Source organism: Genypterus blacodes, unplaced genomic scaffold (genome assembly GCF_046128005.1).
Source record: "Genypterus blacodes isolate CSIRO-AG114 ecotype Tasmania unplaced genomic scaffold, CSIRO-AGI_Gbla_v1 ptg000067l_1, whole genome shotgun sequence".
NCBI lineage: Eukaryota > Metazoa > Chordata > Actinopteri > Ophidiiformes > Ophidiidae > Genypterus > Genypterus blacodes.
The window spans coordinates 786502-812225 of record NW_027466879.1 but is presented as its reverse complement, the minus strand read 5'-3'; the positions used below and the strand labels follow the sequence as shown (position 1 = coordinate 812225).

General features: G+C 46.9%; 1 protein-coding gene across 5 annotated transcripts in view; it reads right to left on the bottom strand.

The window, feature by feature from the left end:
* The window catches only part of zfhx3b (zinc finger homeobox 3b), a 142687-nt gene that overhangs the window by 94591 nt on the left and 22372 nt on the right, over window positions 1-25724 (bottom strand). The window contains exon 1 of one of the 5 annotated variants that reach the window (XM_076155696.1): window positions 20691-20780. The exons of 3 other annotated variants lie outside the window; for them this stretch is intronic. The gene's annotated coding sequence lies outside the window, so the exon portion shown is untranslated. Of the gene's footprint in view, window positions 1-6477; window positions 6545-20690; window positions 20781-25724 lie in introns of those variants that run through there. One more of the 5 variants, XM_076155694.1, reaches the window with a different exon arrangement.

The window sequence follows — 25724 nt, the reverse complement described above, 5'->3', positions numbered from 1 at the left end:
AGACGCGGTCGAAGGAGAGGGGAAGTGGAGGAGGCCGGTGTCTCTGCCTGCTGACTGTGTTAATAACCACAAATCAAAATGATGAAGCAGCCGGCTAAAGGTGACTACTGTTCAACACTAATATGCAAGGCAACAACATATTGTATTTCTTGAAAAAGTTGGAATAGATTAGATTAGAAGGAGCTCCTGCCTGCCGTGGCCTCTGCCCATGTATTGGTCTTCTGAATGTGGGCCCACTGGGATGACAATAAACAGACAGTATGAAGCCAAAACAAGTCTTAGCTCACAACAAGAGATAATCAGAGGGGAAGAAAGGGCTGGATTCCTCCTCTGAGGGAGAGCATGCCGACGCACGGGCCCTGAATGTACCGCACAACTCACACTCTTCCTGACATCTGCCTTCAAAGACTTTTACACCACAGCCTTCCATCTCTCTGCCCTATGACAAAGAAATAAAAAAAGCCTAGCGCACCTCCTCCCACCACCCAAACAAAGCCGATACGGTTCAGCCTCATGAAAAGGCCTCAGCCCTAATGAACCCTGTCAGAGAGAGGGTCTGGATGTCATTTGGTGGGGATGGAAAATGAGATAAGTTTTAATTTATGGGTCCTTTCATTAGGTGGGATTTACCAGCCGACTGAGGGAGGAATTAAAGGCTAAGGAACCATCTGATTATAAGCATGCCCGATCACCTGCCTGGAGGCCTGGCCTTGCCCCCAGAGAACCCTGCTCCCCTGCCTCTCCTGGGGGAATTCTCTCTGACTCAACCCCAAATGAAAATCCTTCTGGGCTGTAGGCATGTCGTAGGCCTGGCTGACCCTTATCCTCACCCACATCCAGCACTGAGGGAACACCTTCTTTCCCTCTCTAAACGGCCCAGAGGCCCCCTACAGTGCACCAGACCTGATCTTCTGTTGTCCCTCAGTGATGTTGCCTGTCTGCGTCTGCTCTCTGCGCCTTCACAGAGCCCGGCCAGCCACCGCAGGGTAAGGGGGCGCTTATTAGAAAATCAATGGCGTGAACGCTAAGCAAGTTACAGGAAGATGTGGGAAGGAAGGGTTCTTATTGATAAAGCAGGGGAAGGCCTTTGATGTTGCACTGGGGACATGCTCATTGATGGGGGAACCATTGTAGTCCGCAGGCAGAGTGAGGCCCGGGTTTATCTCCTTGGTTTTCTGCAATTAATCACAATACGGCCACGCATGCGTCTGGCTCTTTAGCATAAGTCCACCTTAATGCCTGGTACGGTTTTGGTAAACACTGGCTTTTACACTCCGGCGTCACGGTGAGGCCGACTCCACTCCTGCCCTCTCTTACCTTCCTCTCTCTATTGTCTGTTAGCTGTCAAAACTAACTGACGCCTGTGAGGCTGTGCCCATTACAAAACCCTGCCATTTAATTAAAAAACAACTATGTCACATGAAAACCAGTATCAAGTGTCTTCAACCTGGCAGACCGGTGACACGAGCTGACAACACACACACAAGCATTGTTCTTACAAACAACATCCATTTGTAACAGCACTCATTTGGATAAATGTTTCTGCTGAAACACTGAACATTTGTAATAGTTCAAGCACAATAGCCTATCACAAAGTCTATAATTACATCATAAACAGTTGGGGAGGTTTTGACACAATCATAGACAGGACATTGTTTGAAGACAAAGAGGTAGAGATGCGAGTTGAGAAGCGTGCGGGTGTAGTGGGGTTTCTGTGGATGACTGGATGAATTTTGGATGGAAAGTGAGTGGGAAAGGTTTGTGTGTGTGTGTGTTTGTGTGTGTGTGTGTGTGTGTGTGTGTGTGTGTGTGTGTGTGTGTTTGTGTGTTATGTAGCAGTCTATTCATTTTGACATAACTGGAAATAACGCAATTACACTCTATTTGATGGGAGAATGTAGGCAAAAGTGTTTGACGTTATATAAACAACAACAACAAAACTATAACGCCACATTTGTTAAAGGAGTTGGAGTCTTTGAGCACAACATTGCAAATCAGCCAATTAACAATGTGCAGCCTGGTGTACTGTAAGTGTCCTGTCTCTCTCGGCTGCTAATGCAGACATAAGGGTGCTCCAGTATTGCTCCAACTGCAGGAGGCAAAAAGTCACCTCAGGTCGATGGCACTCAGCCTGTAAACAGGGCTTCCCGTAAAATCAATGATCTTCAGTAGGAGCTATCAGTCTATGGAACAGAAATAGCCATGGCTGTGTTGAGTCTGAGGCAGGCAGGAACAGTGCTGTGTGTTGACACCAGTGTGTGTGTGTGTGTGTGTGTGTGTGAGAGAGCAGCACCGTGTCACAGAGTGTTTGCTTGCTATTAGAGGCATGATGTTTCTATCATGTTACAAACACATGTGAGGCACTCAAATAGAACATCTCACACAATTAGAGACGATTACTATTCTAAAGCATTATCATATGTCTCTCTGTAACAAAGTCAGATTCTTTAGTCGTGGAATTCTATGGTCAATTACTTTCCTAATGACCTCTGAACTTGGACTGAAAGGACTGATCATCTGTGTTCACATGACCAGGCTACTTCCTGTTACTACACCAACATTCCTAGCCGACACCGTTCCAGACTCTCATCCACTCCGTGACGCAGAACGTCAGAAAAGTGAATTCAGACAAAGTAGCAGTGAAATCGCAACACACAACAGTTATCCAAACACGAGACGCTCTGATGAAACGACGCGGTCGGAGCTCGGCTGAGGTCCAAACCGGTCCAGGAGGGATTTACACACGGCACTGGAGTGTCTCCTCGGTTTTGGAGGGTGTGATAGAAAACAGCATGCTGGTGTAATTAGAAGTAGCTAATTAGCTGTAGGTTAATTACTGGGTTCTGCAGTGTGTTGGTGAAAGACCTGGTGGGGTGGCGAAGCAAGGGGAAGCAGCGAACACACAGCAGGAAGCTCCTAGTCTCCCGCCAATTAGCAACCAGCATGGGGGGGCCTGTGTGGCAGACTGGGAGTACAAATATGGGAAGGCTCATTTCATTTCACTAAAACCTCAGTGCAGGGGAAGAGATAAAGCAAGAGCAGACAAAATACATTCTGTTTAAATATGCATGCTGCTAGACGTTGCCTCTTTACTGCAGTTGTTTTTTGTAACATAATACATTTACTCAAAAGCTGCACTGCAATTTCACAGAATGAAGCTGAAAGTAACAATCAGGCTCCTGCAAAACGCCAGATTAGCAAAGAAACTGAGCATGGAGTATTTTAATTACCACAAAAGTCATTTCTGCTCTGTATTCTTTCCCTGTTTTGTCCCCATGCGGGTTTGCTTTGAAAGACTTTATAAATATAGTTCATCTTTGGAATGAAGCCACTGACGTCTAATCAGAGCGCCGTCAGCCACAAACTAATATCAATGCAAGTTAGGACAATGAAGGAAAACACTCCAAAGTCACGTTAAAACCAACGTGCAGATGGAAATTGGCCCTGCAGCATGTACACATCAGAGTCCGAGTCGGACGCCTCATCATGCGTCTCCTCAACCATCAGACTCCCATCATCCACAACATGTCTTCCATATTTGGGCAATTGTGAAATCCTATTAACTCATATAGGAATCTAACTCACGTCTTCAGCATAAATTGCAGTAACAGAAGAGTGCATGTATGTCTAGTGACTGTGAGAGAGAGAGGGAGAGAGAGAGACAAACAGATAGAGAGAGACAGAGAGAGAGACAGATAGAGAGAGAGAGACAGATAGAGAGAGAGAGACAGATAGAGAGTGTGAGAGAGAGAGAGAGAGAGAGAGAGAGAGAGAGTGAGAGAGAGAGTGAGAGAGACAGATAGAGAGTGAGAGGGACAGAGACAGAGAGACAGATAGAGAGTGAGAGGGACAGAGACAGAGAGACAGATAGAGAGACTGAAAGAGAGGGAGAGAGAGATTTCCACCACCAGCTAAGACTATCGAATACTTATCAAATTAGTTAGATACACATCCAGTATTTCTGCTCAATTTCATACCTACAGACACGGACGCTGAAGGATTTGTAACGGCCTCACATGAAACCTCTCATCCTTTAACATGGAGTGCTCACTTTCCCATAGAGTGGAATGCAGAAAGACTGTGAGGACACTCAGTACTTTGTACTTCAGTCTGTCTGCTCCTAATCAATCAGACAACAACACAATGATAATGATGTTTAGAACGCTGTGGTGCCAAGTCACCACTGGGAACGGTGGTGCTACCAAGTCTCAAGTCTTAGACATCAAGTCAGGACAGGGCAAGGAAGTAAAGCCGTAGGTCCTAGATGTCCTGAACTCTTAATGAGCTCTATGAAATCAAACTAATATCCAAACATCACGTGAACGCCATAATGTCAATGCATAAATTGACAAAGGTTTACCCCGAGGACCAGGGCCAGATAACGCGATCGCATATCAATGAGAATGTTTCTGTGGATTTTATTTCCCACCAGGCCAGGAGAGAGATGACTAGGATGAGTGACGCATGAGGAGCATGGATGCTGCAGTGAGCCGGAGCTGCATTAGAGTCAAGAATAAATGATCACCGGGCACATTTACACAAACAGCCAAACGCCAACTGTTTATCAGCCAGTTGCCAGGTAACAGGCATATTTCTATAGCTTTTGATTGGCCAATTCCACAGATGATTTCCCCAGTTAGACCACTTGGCTTCCTGTGAACCAAGGGATTTGAGGCTGAGCCTATAATGAAAAAGTACAACATGAAATTACACTGTGATTTCAGACAGTTGGCCAGATTTAATGGTAAATTACAAACACACCAGGGGCTATATTAAGCTGTCCTGAGGGCTACATGTGGCCCGTGAGCCAGGATTTGAGACCCTTGATACACAAGAATGGCCAGAAATGCAGATATATGGATGTGGAGAATGTGCTCTTCTGCTATATTTGCTGATTAGAAAGAGAGATTGAAGAGGGAGGTTGGAGGAGAGAGAGAGAGAGAGGGAGGGAGAGAGAGAGAGAGAAAGAGAGAGAGAGAGAGAGAGAGAGAGAGAGAGAGAGAGAGAGAGTCTCATGTCCAGGGAAAGGTCAGGGACAAGTGGGCAATGTGCTGATCAAAGTCCTTGAAGCCTCAGGACCTTCATTTCTACTAATTATCAAATCTGCTCCTATTTATATCTGGGGGAAGCAAACGTTCTCTCAGGAGAGGATGAGAGTGAATTCTGCTAACTGCAGTGCTTTCACAGCTTCTGTATGCTACACTCAGTGTCTTTGCTCCACAGTAGCAGAACGAGGTCTTTAGGTTTAAAAGAACAAATGACCACAACTTAATAGATCTCCTCCTGATCTAACAGCGGAGGACGGGACGCCGTGTACAGGAAAGGACAGAAAATGAAACAATTATTCAATAAGAAAAGCACTGCGTAACAGGAGAGGTCACACACACACACGCTCACATACATACACACACACAAACACAAACACACCTTCCAGCAGTGCTGCAGTTAAGGCAAGCCGACCACAAACACAGCTGTTAAAATGATCAATACCATTGAAATATTAAACCTAAGAAGCCACATTATTGATCGGAAGCTCAATGATAGAACTGTTTATTATCACAATTGTGGGGCTTTATGTAAATGTTTGGGAGAGACCATCAGCTGTGGACTGTGGTTGAATTTTGCACATTTCTCAGCCCCTCCACCTCATCTTCACTCACCCACCACCAGGGCAGTGGAGGGATGGGGGGGATCAGGGGGGATCGGGGCTAACAGGGGGACGTCATTACCACGGCTTCTGCTGCCATTATGGATCAGCCAACACTGATCAGTATACCAAACCCCTGCTGATATAGAGAGAGAGAGAGAGAGAGAGAGAGAGAGAGGGAGAGAGAGGGATCCCTTCCTCCCTGCAGCCCTCTGAGCTCTGGCCCAAGCAGGCTGGTTTCTCTGAGGTGTGGTCTTAAGGTGGACAGACACCACGAGTAACTGTGTTAACTGATACCACACACTCTGCATGTCTGTGCTCACACTGTACGGTCAGATCAACATCACATGACGCAGAGACTCACGTTGAAACCGAGGCAGAAGAACTGCATGAAGGAGGCAAAGTAAGGAATATTGTTATCAGGAGCACTCAGGAAGTTTGCACTGAATTTGAAAACCCCTGAACTGGGGTCCAACCAAATATTTGGACTTGCCAAAAAATCCATTAAATTGCTTCTTGATCCGATTGTTACCGATTGGACCTCAGGACACTCCTGCTACCACACGTGAGAAGAAATCTGATCCGTCTGAAAGCCTAAAGTTAGCTTTATACCACCAAACCAGGTTGAAATTTGTCTTAAAACTTATATAGTGTCAGTCCACCTTAAGGGATTTCCACACACACACAACAATCCAGCAGTCATGACAGCAAACAGGAGCGTAAAGTGCAGGACCCGGCTTCATGCAGGGATCGTGCCCTGACAGACAGAGGGGACGTGGATAACATGTCTATAATCCTTTGCCTTTCTGTGTAATCTGGAAAATAAATACCTTAGTAATGACCCAGTCCTGCACCTGGTAAAACACAGGGTTCACTGCCACCTGGAATTAGACAAATATCCACCGGAGAGCGTTCTTAAAGGGACACACTCGTTTTGCTAAATGTGAAAGGGGAGTTTTTAAAGAAGACACCAACAAGCACACACACACACACACACAAATGGATTAATAGTGTGTGATTCAAAGGAAAAGCAACGGCAAAAACGCAACTCACACATATATACAATGAAGTGGCTGAGCTGGGATTCCCATTGAGGGTCACTTACTGGTGTGTGTGTGTGTGTGTGTGTGTGTGTGTGTGTGTGTGTGTGTGTGTGTGTGTCTGTGCAGTGCAGGAGGAAGAGTTCAGTGACACAGAGGCTGAGCGATGAAACAGTCACAATGTTTACATGCACACAATACTCTGACTCTCCGTCCGTGCTGAGACGAGGGAGAAGAGGCTTGAATGGAATTAAAAGGATTCCACTGAACGCTTTCAGGGCCACTTAGCGGAATACAAAAACGAATATCCTAAATATGTTTCAGCTGTGTTGCATCTGTGGCTCAGACACGGTGATTAATTAAAAGCATGAGTTCAGTTATAATTTATTACATTACAGCTATATAGGGGTCGTTTTTGATTGCTTATTTGAGCTTATAGTGACATAAACATAGAGAATAAGGGTTTTATTCCTCTTGCTCCTCACACTTATATGCCACAGGTTGCATTAGCGAGTGGCGTTGCATGCATGAGGCGTCTTACTTTGCCTATGGAGATTACATGCCTGACCAAACTACTTAAATATGGCTACACTGATACTCACAGCATGACTCCTGCTATAAAGACGTATGTGAGTCTACAGCATGGTTCTCTGGATTATGATTCATTTCTTACGCTTTCTCACAGCAGCTTCATCAAATTTGATATTGTACTCTTGTGCAAGTCGGTCTTTGGAATGAGTGAAGGTAAATAAAAAAACCGGTATCAAAACACATTTCCTTAGCTCCATAAACAGACCAAAGCTATCTGACTGTCTGTCTGTCCGAGGGCAGAGTTTGGACACAACACTCTCCCCCTGTTTTGCATATTCCCGACAGGATTTCATCTGGCCGGGTCGCTTGTGATGTGCATGTAAACGTGCTGACTGTTAGAAGATGAGTTCAGTGACACAGAGGCTCGGTAATGAAACAGATAGGCTTGGGGGTTAGGCCCCGTGTTTGGTTAAGTGTCTAAACCTGAGTAGGGTGATAAGATCCCTTTTAGAAGGCATGTGAAGGCCAAATGAGCAGGAAACCTGAGTAATGTGGGTGAAAGCTGCCTGGAGTGAGAACAGCCATCCGGAAAGTCATGCAACATTATGTGTGGAAAATGGAAACTTACTATCTCCTTTACACACCTCATACACACACACACACACACACACACACACACACACACAAACAACCTCCACAGACAGATGGATTAAGGCGTCCCAGTCAGTCTATTCTGTGGAAATGATTTCTTTGCAGAGAGAAGAGGCATGAAAGCCACCGGTGACCTGGCCTCTAATTCTAGAGTAGGATATCCTGGATAAATAATTACATGGCTCCTTTGAAGCCCAACCATCCACTCCCCACTTCACATTTGCTAAAGTCATTAATGACAAAGATTTAGAAAGGAAAAGCAAAAAATCTTTCTGGTACACAATTTTTTTCAGTTTTTTTTTTATGAGGCCTGGCCCAAATTCCTCTCTGCTTAGCTGAGGGCCTTATCCTGGGAAAGAACTGCACCCCTTTTAAACAATAAACCCCAGGGGAGAACTATGTTCTTATGCCCCCTTCCCCCCACTCTACTAACCAAGAGTTAATGAAGTTAAAAGAATAATGTGGCCTGTGTTTTAAAAGAGGAAGTGAACACTGAATGTCCCAAAATGCAGCAGAACAAAGCAAAGAGAGACACGACACACGCCACGCACACACACACAGAGAGAGAGAGAGAGAGAGAGAGAGAGAGAGAGAGAGAGAGAGAGAGAGAGTGAGTGAGAGCAGCAGTGAGCCACTCTGGGATATTAAAAGTGTTTGTTACTTATCAGTGTCTTCTAATGCCGCTGCCTCCCGTTAGCACGCGGCGCTCACACCACATGCTATTTTTACAGGCAGGCATGTGGCTAACCAGACTCATTTTCACTGGAAATATAAACAGGAGGGAATCTGACAGGTGGAGTTACATTCATCACATCTGGATTCCTCTCATTCCCGACGGAGAGGGAAAATCGTCTCCTCAATTCATTTTAGATTCCGCTGCGTACTGTGAACATCATTCTGTAGCTTTCATGTAGAGCTTAGAGAGAAAGAGAAGCTTAAATGGGGGCGGCGCTGAGGAAGTCAAGCCCACTGAGCTCCGGTTTACATGCCAACGGGATGCATCATCCTTACACAGGCAGTTTATGCACACAACGCTCATAAATCAGATCTTGATTCCGTCATCGTTTGAGAAAAAAACGTGGTAGAAGTTCCCCGTGGGTTTACAAGGACAGATTCAGAGGTGGAGTGTAGAGGAGCGGAGCAGTGATGAACTGTCAACAGAAGAAATGGGAGGAAAACAGTAAGAAAACAAGTTGCTAAGTGGATAACAAGGTGGCCTGGAGGGCAAAGCTGGAACGCTCCTCAGTGCCAACATCAGACAGCATCTCTGTTGGCACATTAAGACTGAGAGAGCACAGAGAAGATCGCTATGCATACACCTGCACTGCTAATCTGAGCTGTCCTTTGACTCCTTGACCTCCAGAGAGACCTTGCTAACCTAAGACCAGAGTGGAAACTACTGAACGACAAAACCCCCCAATCCAAAAACAAACAGTTGCAAAGCCACCAGGACCTGTGGGTGCAACTGTCTGTGGTATCAACACAGCAAAGGGTGTTGGGCTGGAGAGTGAGAGTGAGAGTGAGAGTGAGAGTGAGAGAGAGAGTGAGTAAAAGAGAGTGTGTGTGAGAGAGAGACAGAGAGAGAGAGAGAGAGAGAGAGAGAGAGAGAGTGTGAGAGACAGAGAGAGAGAGAGAGAGACAGAGAGAGCGAGAGACAGAGAGAGAGAGAGAGTAAGAGAGAGACAGAGAGTGTGTGAGAGAGAGTGAGAGTAAAATAGATAGAGTGAGCAGGAGTGAGGGAGTCGGAGTAAGATAGAGTGAGAGTAAGAGAGATAGAGTGAGCGAGAGAGTGAGAGAGAGAGAGTAAGAGCGAGTGAGAGTAAGAGAGATAGAGTGAGAGTAAGAGACAGAGAGAGAGAGAGAGAGAGAGAGAGAGACATTAAAGACATCATCAGCTTAGCTTAGCAGCTGAGAGAGGATCAACAAATATGAGCGTGTTGGAGCCGTTGATAGCTTAATGCTCACATCAGATCTTGGCATCGTGATGTCTACAAGCGTTCCGACAGATGCCGAGGGGCTTTAAATGCATCACGAGCACCTCGACTGCTCTGTGTGAGAGGATAAAACCCCTAAACCAGCAGAGGGAAGAGGCAAAAAAACGGCTGGGATATTTTAAGAAATGCAGAGCGTGTTAATAAGTTCCTCTTCTTCCTTTCCCCTGCTGGCCTGGTCTGAATGTTGTGACAGCCACAGGACTGTGGGGCTGTATTTGAGAAAGACCAGCCTCCTGCCCCTCTTCTCCACACACACACACACACACTGCAGCCCTTGTTCATCTCAGCTCCCCTGCTTTAATGAAATGGCCACATGCCTCCTCGTCTCATCCCAGAGCTGCTCACACACTGTAGCACCTGGTAGATATAAATCAGCTGCACTGAGCTGTATTTGGGAAGTGAGGCATTAAGCATGACACGGGCTGTCAGAGTTCACATCGCACCGACCGCAACATCTAGTTGAACCGCTGCGGAACAGACCCGGGACGGAGGAGCGGGCCTAACCCGGGCCTGTTATCTTCTGTCTCGCAGCGCCACATGACATGGCTGCCACATCTGGCCCCCAGCTGGGCAGCCTGCTGAGCACAGCACAGCACCAAAGGCCCGTGGAGACTGAGCCTCTGCAGCCGGCGTCTATACCAGTGTGTCACACTGCACAGGACAGGACAGGGCCAAGGGGGATAAATGTCTCCGATTGTGAGCGAAGTGGTGAAACTTCACGCTGTGACAAGACTCATACTTCTGTGGTTCAGGACAGAAGTCACACAAACAAACAAAATGTACTACACAAACATTTTGGTTGCAGATTTCTGTCTTTGATCACAAAACAACTGATGTGTTTCAGTCTGACCAATCACTTCTTCACATGTTGCTCTGGTCTTTCATGTGTTTAGGAGCTTTAAGGCTGCTGACATGGAACCAGAACTGTTCTGTCTCACAAACCTCAGTGGGAACCCTGATGACATCATCACTGGGTACGTCTGATTCTAGCATTGCAACACTGCCACAAGACATAAGAGGTTCTCTATGAAGCCCTTTGGTCCCATGGATACTGAATGGAACTGGTTCTAGACACAGATTCCTTTTAGGTTCAACCAGCTTCTGCCTGAGGGACTCGACCCCATCGTCTGCTGAGTTCTAAAGTAAGAAGGGAAGCTCTAAGAAGGGCTGAGCTGAGCCCCGTCCAAGCCCCAGAACTGGCACCGGCACAGCGTCAGCAGACAGGGGTTAATGGGTTCGCGGCCCAGGTCTCACAGAAACAGCACATGGACATTTAGATGGGTGTTTCCTCTGGGCTTTCTTATCTGAGCGCTGCGGCAGCATTGGTGGGTTTGATTCCAGCTTTTAAGTGGCAAAGATTCTATTTAAGAGTGAGGAGATAAAATTAGCAGAGTGCATGTGTGTACTCTGAGCATATATATGGGCATACCAGTGTGTGTGTGTGTGTGTGTGTGTGTGTGTGTGTGTGTGTGTGTGTGTGTGTGTGTGTGTGTGTGTGTGGAATTTCAGTCACGTGATTGCGGGGTCTGAGGGTCAAACACTGGAGGAGAACCCACACATTGCTCAGAGGACATGCGTGCTTCTTTGTGTGTGTATGTGTGTGTGTGCATGTATGTGTGTGTGAGCATATTAATCCAGGCAAAGCTCTGTTTTTTCCCCGACATGGACTTTCTACATTGATATTAAATATGTTTCACTGAGATCAACATGTATGGAATGTGTCTTCAGATAAATACACAAGACAGATGCTGGGAGAAAGAGCGAGAAAAGGAGAGAGAGAGAGAGAGAGAGAGAGAGAGAGGGAGAGAGAGAGAAAGAGAGAGAGAGAGAGAGAGAGAGAGAGAGAGAGGGAGAGAGAGAGAAAGAGAGAGAGAGAGAGAGAAGGACAAAGGAAAGTTGGGAGTAAGGATAAAGGGATATCATCTGCAAAGGATTTACTCCTGGGGTTTTTTGCAGATGGAGATGGAACGATGACTTCTTCTGCTTAGCCAGGAGTCACAATAGAGCAATGAGGTCGGACACGAGGGTGAGAGGAAGCACGAAAAACACAGAGAGGAGGGAGGGGGAGGAAGGAGACGAGGGGGACAGTGCATGCGAGGGGCCCAGGCTCAATTCAGCTATACTATAATTTACATTGCTGGGTAATTAGCTTCGGTATCAGGGGCTCAAACCAATGACAGAAGGCTCTTTGAGAGCAGAAGCAAGCATGTAAGTAGAAGTGTAGCATTGCTTTTAATTCTATTCACAACACTTCACATACTACTTAACTTAACATACACACCGCTACTGTTTGTGTGCGTGTGCGTGTGCGTGTGTGTGTGTGTGTGTGTGTGTGTGTGTGTGTGTGTGTGTGTGTGTTTGTACAGTAGCAAACAACACATTGGTTCCAGGCCAACTTAAGCCAAATCACACAGCACTGAGCAGAGAGAGAGAGAGAGAGTGAGAGAGAGAGAGAGAGAGAGAGAGAGAGAGGAGTGATGGTAACTATAAGAAAGATCTAAAGAAAGGCACAGAGATCACATGGCCACTTAGTCGTAACACAATATAGATATAAGTCCCTTAGAAAGAAAAAAGGCTAAATGAGTTGCACATTTAACACGCGTGTAATTAATGGTGTCATTGTTTTGACATTGAGAGAGCAGAGCAGAGGACAAGATAACACAGAAGAAGAAGAAGAGGAGGAGGAGGAGGAGTGCTATCTGCAGGCAGGGAGACCACACTGGAGGCACTCTGAGTCTGAACCTCGGGCCCTTAGACGGCTCGCTTCTATCTCCAGCACGATAAGAGACATGTTACACACAGTGCTGAGCTGCCAACGCCGTGTGTGTGTGTGTGTGAGAGAGCGCACATGTGCACGAGCCGCCACATGTACAGAGATACGTGTGCATGCCAGCAGAGGCACGGCGTCTAATGACGAGGCCTCGCTGTGAATGAAACACTGCTATGGAATGGTGAGTTTCCACTCAGGCAGCTATGCCAGTGAACGGGGCACAGCCAGGAACATTACACATGCCAGCAATGACTGGGAACCAGGCCATGACACTACGAGGACAGACACATACTACACACACACACACCTACACACACACGCACACACACACACAGACCACATCATACCACACAGAGAAACAGCAGAAAAAAATGTCTATACATTCATGTGTGCATGAGCAAACACGCAGATCCATGCTTGAGCCGCCACCTCCCACCCCCACACACACACAGACACACACATACACACACACACACACACGTACACACACACAGACACGCACGCACAGGCAGAAAAAAAGGCTTGTTAGGAAGGAGGTGAGAATTAGAGCAGGGCAAACTGCCTCACCCTGAAAGTTCAAGTTGAGTGCCACTACAAATTACAAGTTGACAAGTTAAATGATGGCCCAGTATGCGTTTCTGTGTTTCTTCCAGTCTGTGTGCATGTTGGGGTTTGCTTCCACACACTTCTTCTGCTCGAGGTATTTCCACGCCAACTATTGGCTCTTTCATACACGAACAGCAGCACTGAGGCCTCCAAACCAGGACCTCTGCTCCAGTCGTCGGTGGTGGGAGCCTCTGCCCTTCTCCACCAGATGCCCCCGTGCCTGGGCTGTGGGTAGGGAGAGTGATCGGGCCGGTGTAAAATGAGAGGGTGACTAATTGGTTCATAACCTGTAATTGGGAGATGTAATTGGAGTGGACTCACAGATGCCAGGTGCACCTTCAGGAGGTGGGGCAGCGGTTTGCCCTTTGACTGGCTATAATGCAGCATGTGTGTGTGTACACAAGAGGGGTGTGTGCACCAAATGTGGGTGAAAACAACACTTCTACACCCCAAAGAGTACAGCTTAGGAGTGGCGTGTGCCGGTTAGATCCCTAAAACCACACAAACCCCGGGGTGAAACCTGTCACAACACAGCATGGCCACGCCCAGTGCAGACAGCCACACATATGTAAATATGCACACAAATACACACACACGTACACAACTAGCAGCTGGAATGGCCATTTTTCACCCCGCTGTTAGGAGGACCAAATCTACAACTCAACATTTTCTCATGGTTCACATGCTGGGTCAATATGATCGATGCGTTCATGGACCACCTAGCCGATACTACAGCACTCCCAATCAATGTAATGGCCGCTGAGTGTTAATTGGGACAGAGTGAGGGGAGGGGGGGTGGGCGGGTGATGGAGGGAGGAGCGCTCTCTGCAGAAACATCAGAAACACTGTGCAGGGTCTCCATGAAGGCTCTGCGTGTTTAAAGCACCTGGTTATGAAAGCAACAGACTGAGCGGCTGAGCGTGTGGCGGTGGTTGCACAGGAGGAGGGATTTGTGCCCCAACATCTGTTTGTCCTGCCTGTCACCATATCATTACTGGTAATTAGCCACGGCGCCTGCAGTGGAGTGGGCGTGGCCACGCCTTCCCCTCTCCCTTGTCCTCTCTCAGGTATGTGGAGAGCGTCCCTATAACACGCTATCTGCCTTCTTCTCTGTCTCTGCCTCGCTCATGAGTCACATAATAGCCTTCAAGTACATCTATTAGACCCCCCCGTCTGTTTGGACAGAAGAGAAGCACCAAGCTGGAGCAGGTCTGGCAGCTTTGGACATCTCAGTTCTCTGCTCAATCCATTCAAATTGATCTTTCTGAATATTAAGCATTTGAATGGTCACCAAACATTCATAACCGATAACCTCTTCATGTTTCTATGAGGCTGTTTGTGCTGCCATCAAAGCCAGACAGCATGTGGGGATTGCAGCCAATCACGTTTTCAACATGTCAGTGTTGCTGCCCTGGAGGCAGACAGACATGTGTGAATGTGTGTGTGTGTGTGTGTGTCTGCTGTACGAAATAACAATTATGTTGTCAAGTAGCAACATAGCAACGAAGCACTGAATCACGTGAACAATAAGGAGCAGTGTGGATACAGCTACAATCTAAATGTATCCTAAGATAAAGTTTAATCAGAACATTACAGATTTTTCACTGAGGATCTCTAAGCTATACTCTCACGTCCCACTTTGGACGTGAGGCAGCATGAGCCGCAGTACAGAATCAACTGTTTATCCAGCTTGTTCAAGTGCAGGTTTACCCAATCTCCTCTCTGCAGCCTGTCGGAAGTTACACGACGAGAAGCTGCAACTGACAACAGAAAGTATGTGGGCCACAGGAAAACCTGCCTGACAGATATTATGTCTGTCAGCTAAGTGGAAGTAGGAAGTAGTGGAAGGAGGAAACAGCCTGGCTCTGGTAGGGGCTGTTTCCTCTGTGACTGGTCCAGTGTATACAGGGCAGGAGGTTAGTCACTGTGGCATCCAGCCCAGAAAGCTGCCGCTGCTGCTGCGCCACACAAAGCAGTGTGAACTCTCACTTACTATGTGAAAATCTGATCGGAAATACAATATTGTCTCCTACAAGCCGCCTCTCTAAAGAAGTGCTTATGGATGTTGTTTTTAACATGGTATTGTTACATATAAACCATCAATCTCCTTCACCATGAGCCATCGCTCTCCCCCATTAGCTGCATGTGAGGATGTGTGATGCAGATGTATTGATCTCCCACCATTTCGGTGTAATTTGGTGAAGATTAATTAGCATTTCCCTTGCTCTGCACATCCTGCTGACTGGATGAACACCGGTGGGTCAGAGGAAGGTCTAAAGTCAGGACACAGCTCGTCTAAAAACACGGTGGCCCCCACAGGACCCGGGCCTATCCCCCGCATCTAAATTACCTAGACTGACACCAGGGGAGGATGGGCATGGGCTCATATTAGCTCCGGACTCAGGCCAGTGGCTGAGCGGGTCAAGACCTCCCCATTAGGGATCAGGTCAAAGCCACATAACTCTTTAGCTAAGGTGAGGGTCACTGCGATGCTCCGTCCGGCCAGGGTCAATCAGAGGTCTCTGGCCACTGAGGTTCATGTCAATACAATAAAGTAATCAATCTCGCTGCTGGAGCCTGGTCAATAATATACTCCCAGCCTGCACCGGGTCAACACCTGTTCTCTGGCCTCTCCTTGGACTGTCCTGGCCTCTTGAGGTGTCCAGGTCTTAGGTTTCGCTGTCCTGATAGGGAAACTGGAAGACCATGGAGGGGGGGGGGGGGGGGGTGTAATCAAAACCCAGAGCTTCTGAGGCACAGGGCAAGAAAGTCTGGAAGATGCTGCGTTCAAGGTGCGAGTAGCTGGCAGTGGTCTTTTTGTTATCATAACGCAGGCTAACAGAGACAACCTTGCTCTGTTCCTCCCTGTTCACACTGACTAAATGTGTCCCAGCGGTAACCTTTGCAAGCATATGGCCACTGTAAGTGTGGTAAGACTTCTGCAGAGATAAGTGGGAAAACATTCTTTATCTGGACACAGACTAAACAAAGAGAGATCGCTGTGACAAAATCTGAAATACCCTGAAATCAGCACCGAGCCGAGCCGAGCACAGTCTGACTGCACTTACATGCTCGAGGTAAAGGTCTTTGTGTGGAGAAATGACAATATGTTCTCATTCTTAAATACAAGTAAACAACTCAATTAGTATGAAATATAAAAAGTGAAACACAGAAAAGTGTTTCTGTTTCTGTAAAATGATTATTGGTGTTGTTTTGAATTTTCAAATTGGTATTTTCTGATACTTCCAATACTTTTTGACAGCTGTATTGTAAAGATGATCAATGTATTGTCTAAATCACAGTTAAATCAAAGTATTAATTGTACCCACAGACAGTCATGCTAACCCAACGTCATTCTTCATCCGTTCCCTGCACTGTTTCAGTTCCGCTCCCCTCTTCTTCCTCTCCCCTCTCATGCTTGCCATGAATGGAGGCAGACAGCATCCTCGGCGGCTGCCAGGATGAGGCAGCAGTTAATTCTTGGCTGCCCTCCCTCTCTGCTTAAAGGCAGGTATAGAGTTTCTAACAGCTCCGGCTGGCTGGATACAATGGAGGTCTCACTGCCGGGGCAGAGTTCCAAGCAGGTGAACCAAATTCGCCTCCTTTCCCCCTCTAGACATATCAGAACTCCAGCAGCACAGCCTCTGCCACCCTTACACCTCAGACTCCAGCAGACTGTACGCTATCTTCCCTAAACTGCCCCAAACCAAACCCAAGGTCTTACACCATTTCCTGGCTGGCAGTCGTTACACACCGTCTGGCAGAGAAACATAAAACTACAATGATAAGATCTGAAACAGAATCTAGCCGGCTCATGAGACGCCGCAGGTTCAGAGTGCAAACGTGGCTCACATCTCCTGCCATGAAAACATACATACACAACGTCATTTCAACCATTGAAAGTCTTTACGTCTGTACACATGCCTGATCTGAGCCGTGCGGAGTCTCTTCCTTTCTCCTTTCTTGTTTTCTTTCTCCGCTCTCCTGACAACATGACGTGTCATTAGGCAGCCTAATCAGCATGCTATTTGCATCCATCTGCTTTATTTTATTGATTGCTCCTTGTTCGTTAAGATTCAGGGTATATAATTAATGACCAGCCCCCTGGTGCCACACCCTGGGGACAGCTAATTCCACTGCATACCAAGGGGATTTCAGCAGAGGGCACAAGTGGGCTTGTCACAACGGGCACAGGGCCAGTACCAGCCTCGGTCCCCTAACTGCCTCCGGCTGTCCTTGATCCCAGCCAGCTCCTCTAACAAGTAGAGCCCTTCCCGGGCCGCGGTAACTAAAAGGACAATTATCTTGAGAACAATGATGCTTTTCACAGGGGCTGTGTTGTCATTAATGCAGTGGATCTGGTTACAGCAGCCAGCTTAAGCTAATTAAGGAATGCTATCTGCAGACTCTCATTGCTTCTTAATTAAGTAAGATTCATTTCAAAATGGGGACAAACAGAGTCAATTTTTTTGAAGAGGGGTGTTGTTTTACTTGGATTGTGTTTGAACAGAATCATTCTGTCTTTATGATCTTAAAAGGAGAGCGTAAGGACCGTAGCTTTCACAGTCACATCTATGATCTCTCACCCTTTGGTTTCTTAACAGTCACAGAAACAGAGACGGTAAATCAACCCTGCCACCACACAGAGGATTAAATGTGGGAAGACGCCAAAACAAACACCAGGTTTGATAATGGCAGCAGCATAAGTACACACCAAAGTAAAACAGCACACCTGCCCTTTCTTACAGTCATAAAGCTGTGGAGTCCTGGGTCGGAGGGGACCAGACGTCCACGTGTCCTGGAGACAGTCTGTCTTCTGTCCCTGGCTCAAGCTGTCCCCAGATTGTCTGAAACTCTGAGGTCTAAACAGTCTGTAATGTGAAATAAAAGGGGATGTTTCTCTGGCAACTGCTGCTGCTGGTGTTTACAGATCACTTCAACCAACACAGAACCGGTTATGTTCTGGATTACCAAGGTAAAGTGTTGAAGAACCAGAAAATAACCGTGATGACATCATGTATTGTTCTCACCCTGCAATGGGGCAACAACAGATCGGTGGAAACACGGGACAGTTTGCCTGATAGCACCTTTGTTCCACTGACACTGAACAGTTGACTGGGTTGTAGTAACCAGGACCACATGGTATCAGTCTGGTCCATTATTGTCCCTTTCTTCTTCCCTAGATAATGACACTGGATACTTACATGGATCTAGAACCCATTGTCTCACCAGCCTGGTCCACCATTAAAAACAGACTTTGATTAGAAATGGCGGCCTGCCTGACTGACTGACTGAGTGACTGACTGACTGAGTGACTGACAGAGTGACTGACTGACTGACTACCCTGGGAACAGTTGCTTTACAAAAAGGCAGCTGACTCTTTCTTTCCAAAGAGGCTGCTGACCTTTTACACAGGAGAGGGCTGTTAGTCACCAGTCACTCACCACTGACTGACAACATGGAGAAAACTGAATGAGAGAAGGAATGTGTGTGTGTGTGAGTGAGTGTGTGTGTGTGTGTGTGTGGGTGTGTGAGTTTGGACTGTGTGAAATCCTGCAGAATTCTCCAAAGATGGACCGGCACATTAGCAGACATTAAGGTGGCACAGACTGGAAGCCTTTTTCAAATGTGTTTTCGGTTTCTAAGGGGTGTGTGGTGGTTCACGCAAGAGGCGGTGTGTGTGTGTGTGTAAACACCGATACACATGAGTGCAGGGATCTGGTTTGGCAAGTGCATGTATGTGTCCTTACTTGCTGGGTATTGTGCAGGAGGTTACAGCTGTTGATTGTGCTTAAAATGTAAACAAAAGTGGAGTTCAGTGGAAGGGCGAGTATGTGAGTGTGAGGGTTGATCGCCTCTCTGTCCTCCACACCCACTCAAGTACTCTTATACACACTACACGGCTGAGCGGCACCTATGTGCTGTATGTACAGTTCATTCAGAGGATGAGACATTCAGGGGACGATAACTTCCAGGTTAATTTCAAATACTATTCCCAAACACGACCCCCCTGAGTGAGCTCGTCACAGGTCGACCTCTGAGGGTTCCCCGATCAACCAGCAGGGGTTGTGGGTGTGGCGACAAGGACAATACCTCTTTGCCAGGTTCCCACGGGTGCTTGTGGACCAACCAAAAGGTCTCTGCCGTGCTGGTTGAGTGTTTTACTCTGGCACCACCCATTCATCCAAAGCAAATCCTTCAGAGTATATAAAATATGTCCTATTTGCTAATTACGATACATACTAACACACCCAGAACTCACAGAACTCACTATTCCTCACCGTTTTCTACAGCAATAGTAGCACAGAAGCCAACATGTGTTTCCACCTTTGCTAAAGAACCTTTGTACCCGACACCATCTAATCCATTCCATGTTCCAGAACCCTTGTATCTGAGTGTTTGACCCCTGTGCCTCTCTTAAAGGCCTCTATGTATGTTTTATATCTCTGTCCTGCCATGTCCGGGGTCATCGCCATGCCATCAGCACTCCCCAACAATGCTGCGCCTTCAATTTGCCCTGCTTTTAGCCTTCCGCAAGAAAAATGTAGTGTTTTAAGTAATCCTTGTTTGTACTGAGCATAATTGATTGGGTAATCCTGGTTTAACATGCACTAAAGCCAGTGCTTAAGAATCTATTAGGAGGGCTAGCAGCTTAAAGAGGTAGGATCTATCTAACGTTGACTGTTAGTGCTGTGTTTGGCTGCCTTTAGTTTGGAGGTGTTTGATGACACCTTCTCTAAGCTCCGTCCGAGTCCCATGTTTTGCCCTTCCTGGCCGTCTGGTGGCACCGTGATGTGTTCCTGTGCCAAGGCAGAATAAGAGTTATCCTCTGATCTTTACCATCAGATCTCTTGTAATGAAGCCCTGGCATTCTTCCATCGGCCCGGTGACACAGTTCTGGTGTTAGACTCGCATCACCAGGAGACGCAACCCCGTCTCCACAGACCTCGTGCCAAAAAGTCCCTGTCAACTCGACATGACACACGCCACGCCGCACACTCATCACTGTGACAACCCTGTCATAATCAACACAAATCTCTGAGCTGCAGCATGAGGAGGAGAGGCGCACACGCTAAGCACAGGCCAAGGCGCTGTCATCTCCGTGGCTCCAGCACTGGGCAGCAGAAAGGGTGAGTGTGACCGCACACACAGGGCAGATGAGAGGAGGGCCCATGCCTGCTCCTCCTTCTGCCCTGACACTGCTGTGGCTTCTACATGATGCATGAGGAGGTGGGGAGGTCTCACTGTAACACGCACACAAACACACACAGAGCAAAGCAGAGAAGGAGAATAATCCCCACCAAGACCTCTGCCCTAATGGGGCCCACTACTGTAATTACAAGGCACAGATTTCAGATCAGGCACTTAAGTAGCCAGCTAAGAGTGCCCAGAAAACAAAAAGCTCTGTAATTATCGTCTGCCTCCTCTCTCCCAAAAGCAACTTCAGTTACCTGTCATGCTGCCGTTTTGTCAGGAGTCTGTTGTTTCCTGGATTCTCCCTAATCCATGGCTGGAAACAGCCCTGGCAGTGTGCCTGCCTGTGCAAGATGAACATTTCAGCTCGCGGGGGCGAGTGACGACATGGCACACAAAGATAGCAGAAACCTGAGTCCTACAGCCCCACAAGCACATGAATGCATTTTTTTACAAGACAAGGGAGGAAAAGAAAGAGGGGGAGTGTTCAGTTTGCTCTAGACAAAAGAGCCATTGTGCAGTGAAACTTTATATACATATTAGAAACTGGAAACCCATAGCCTCTGCAAGCAGGATTCTTGTAACTGTGAACAAGATAACATTACCTACCATTCTTTCCTTCTGTCCACAGAAAGAGAGAAAAGCCTTCAATCCTACTTTTCTGCGAGGGTCTTATTCCTCGTGATGGATTCCTGTTTTTTTGCAGGGTCATCTAATATCAGCGATAAGAGAGCAGAGGTCTCCAGGCAGTTTTGTGGCCCATTAGGTAACACATTCCCCAGGCGGAGCATAGCAGGAGGCGCAGCCTGTCGACAGAGATTTGCACTCAGCATTCTCATCGCTTGCCGTCACCATCCGCCTAAGCTCTCAGGTGTTCCAAAAGGAATGTTATGTCCATTCCAAGATTTGCTCAAATACTCACTCCGGCCTGGAATGCAATCTGCCTCAATAATACTACACCCATGTTTCGTAAACAGGAGTTACTTACAGATTGTCTCCCTCATACTCCCCCCTGCTTTCAAAGCTCTGTCCATTATTACCTGTAAACACTTGCAACCAAAAGGTCAACCTTGGAAATTCTGTGAATACTAGTCAGACAACACAAATATGTAAATGTACACACACACACACACATGCCACACACACACACACACACACACACAAAGGTACACACACAGTTTAGTTTTCCTACATATTTTCTTGGCACAAGTCCATGCTTGTCAAAAGATTGCAGAGTTCCTTATCTCCTTTTTCCACTGGCAAGTTAAATACCCACATCCACACACAACTAATAAATTCAACCTGAGGCCTGCCCTGTATGTGAGGAGGAAGAGGAAGAGGCCTATAAGCACAAATGATTCTCCAGCAGAGGCTTGACATAATGGTGAGTGGCATTACCCCTCACACACACACACAAACACACACACACACACACACACACACACACACACACACACACACACACACACACACACACACTGTATAAGGAAGAAAGAAGGAAAAACCTGGAGGTGCATGAAGACCCAGTCCAGCCCAGCTTAAGTATGTCTGTATCCGTGAGCAAGCCAAAAGTTGCCAGCATGTTGACATCATCAACGTCAGACATGTTATTAACCCACTGCAGCCATGCAGTCAGGGGGAGGGGCTGGACGAGCCGTCTCATAATGACAAACCGACAACTTGTAATTACTTTGTCTCAGGAGACAAAGGCAAACACAAACATAGAATCTCCTACATGCTACACAACACACATTCACACACGCACACGTAGACAAAGTCCTGTCTACAAACACACGCAACAGCGTTTAAGAAGAAGACGAGCAGCCGCCAATAAGCGACAAGACAGACATGCTAATGTCATAACAAGCAGCTTATAGCGGCTCATTTGGGCCGCTGGTTCACAGCAGAGAGACGTAGAAGCGTAAACACATCAAGCACTGGACGCTATTTTGTGTTCTGAACACAGATTAACGCTAACAACTAAAAGTAGAGCATGACGGTGTTTTTTTGTTATTGAATTAGGCTTCAGACTGAGTTTTAAACAAATTGCATAAGTGTATTCTGTAGAAATACACTCAGCTATCCTCTGATGTTTTATTACCTATTTTTATACGCTGCTTGCGGCTGGAGTAAATAAGGAGCTTTGATTGAAACTCATTAACCCAGAAAAGCCAGAGCCGACCGAAAGGGCAGCCGAGCTCGGGAACGAGAGCAGAACTACAATTTTGGAGAATTTTAATTAAAAAATGCCTCATTTTCACTTAATATAGGGTTTTTTTTAGGTAGCAGGGGTTAGTCAAGGTGTGAAAGCCCCCCGTCCACTCAATAGAGCCCACGCATCCCAAACACCCCCCCCCCCGTATGAACACACAGCAGACAGCAGATATGGGGGCAGTGTGTGAGTCATGCAGACGCTTTCCATTTTGGGTTCTGGCTCGGTTTTTATAACACAGATATTCTGCGGGTGTTTCTGATAAAAGCTTCTATTTTTACAAGTTCCTTTAATATGGAGCTGAGCTGGATGATTCATGGGGAAGCAGACCTGGATTTTCTCAGCCTAACTTGTTCCATGGATACAGAGGTTAGAGCTTTTTCCACTGATCTCCATAGAACTAATAAGAAGTGTGACACGCCACATTCATTTGTTTTAAAACTGCACTGTGCCCTCGTGAACTTACTCCTCTTTATTACTTTATATTACAGAACTAACCAGCTTGGTCTGGGACTTACTCCAACTATGATGAAGGCTGCTACAATTATTTATGTATATGTTTTTAACCCTCTGGAGTCTAGAGTCTTGTTTATTGGAGGTTGTTCTCATAGAAAAGTGGCATGTTCTGCACAGATGTTTTGTCATCCTCTCTAGTAAAGGATTGTTTTTACAAAGCAGCTGTTTGGACTGGACAATTCAGGACAAATTCAATTATATGTTGAACTGGAGAACAGGGACTTTGGACAGGAAGTTATTTTCTACCTTACTTTCTTTGACATAGTTGTACTGTTATTCTTTATAGTGTAGAAACATAATGTTGGTCCTTCTTCTGACATGTGTGCGTCTGTTGAAGTCACTTTGTGTTGTTGTACATGTGCACGGTAACAATAACAATTAGTTCTTAGTTGAATTGAAAACATTCCTGAATAAGAGGTCCACAATTGCAGAATCTAGGGTTGTAGCTTTTGCCGTAATTGGAGCGTAATCCAAGTTTGAAGGTGAATATAAACATGTTAAATATCTCAACAGTGTCACGACCTCACATCCTGTTTGATCAAACTGTACTGAGACTGTCCAGGCTGAGCTGAGTGAGGATGAAGATGGTTTGTTGCGGTCATCTCAGACCCCGAGCCAGTGAAGAACAGTGAAGATGGCTCTAAGTTAGCTTTAACAGCCACATTATTTCTCCCCAAACACCCTCAAAGGCTCCACTCAGAGCTGTTGGCTGTTTGAAGTTGGTAACAGCTGTAGTGTTCCAGCCTTTATTTAGAGGTCAGCACACTGCCTTTACTCAAAAGAAGAGTGGGACTAAAGGAGAAGGAGAGGGAGAGAGAGAAAGAGAGAGAGAGAATGGAGTAGGAGGAGAAATAAAGAACAGAGATGGAGTGAGAGGTGAAGGAATGAGCAGAGAAAAGAAAGAGTTAGTGGTGTGGCTGAGGGATTAGCTGAAGGAGAGGTTAAAAGTTTGTAGAGTTACATCTGGCCTCCTGCCTGCTCTGTTGTTTATTGCCGTGGGCCTGAAGATCTGGTGCCAACATTAACCGCACCTGAACCACTGCACAGCACACACACACACACACACACTGGGGCCAAACAGGAAGAGGCATACCTCCAGCATGCACTGCACTCCTGACGCCTTGGCATGGTATTAAATACAGCCACAACAGTGTGTGAAATACACTCGCACATGCCAAGTCATGACAACTTCTCCTTCTTTAATCCGCGTCGCTCTGATTACCCTCAACTTTCCCTTTTCTATCTTTGTGTTGCTTCTTGTCTGGAGCCAAACCTCCACAATAGCCGCTATGAACTCCGGGCACATGGAAGTTCTCAGGCTCCGTCTCGTAGATCCCATTTGCCGTCAGTCGGTAATGTATCGCTGACCGGACCGCAGAAATACACGAGGTCACTGTGGGCACAAATCACATACAAAGAAGAATGCTAGGATGCCACCCACAGCAGAGCCCAGGGACACACAGACCCTTCTCTGTTCTTCTTCTCTCTTTCACTGGAATTCCCCTTCATAATGTGCCAGCTTACACAGTGTAACACGTACTTGCACATGCACGCACATGCACACACACACATACTGAACTGTGGGGACAAGTGTGTGTGTGTGTGTGGGGGTGGGGGGGGGGGGCTGCTGGAGAAAAGAAAGGAAGTTTGGAAGAGGACAGTTGGAAGACAAGGGGGTGGGGTCTGGATGCAGGGTATTCCTTCTGCCCTGGGCGGTATGGACAAGCCTGGCAGCCAATTAGTGCAAGCTGAGGCCACCCCCTACCCCCCCTCACACACACACACACACACCCGCTCTATCACCCCAGCCCGGCCCAGCCTTGCCCCGGCCCTCTGAACTTGGCACGGTCAGGGCTGGAATGTTGAAGCAGGTCATGTTCACATGCACATCAAAAGCGATGAAGTACGAGCCTCTTGGATTAAGATGAGTCCCTGGACCTTCACATATTGGGCGAACCTCTTGAAAGCACTTGGCTTCCTCCCGCCACAGCCGTATCCAAGTTCACTTTGGCCTGACACAGGCCCCTCCTTTGCTTGTGGAGGTAATACCAGATTACAGAGCAACTGTTGTTAAATGTTGATATAATGTGTTTTTCTTGTTCTTTTCCCCCTCTCTTTGTTTGAACAGCTGTCCCTTTAACAGCGGGGAAGCTAGCATTGCTGTTCTTCTATGGCTTCCTTTGTGCAGAGCTGACGTCTCTTTTTAATTCAATATACATAAAATGCATACTTAGTTTGGCTGACAGAGAAAGAGAGAGAGACACAGAGAGAGAGAGACAGAGAGAGACAGAGAGAGACACACAGAGAGAGAGACAGAGAGAGAGAGACAGAGAGAGCAAGAGAGAGAGAGAGAGACTCTGCTGCATTTTGCATTGACGGGGCACATGCTCCTCTCCTCTGAGTTAAGCCCCAGCTGTGAACGTTGGCTGGCTCGTCCTCAATCATCTTGTGACTCCGGTACATGGGACATGTCCAGACAGGCGACCCGAAAAATCCAACACACACACAGGGAGCAGCACAGCCTGCAAAAGGGGGATTAACACCCGAGCAAGAAGGTCTAAGA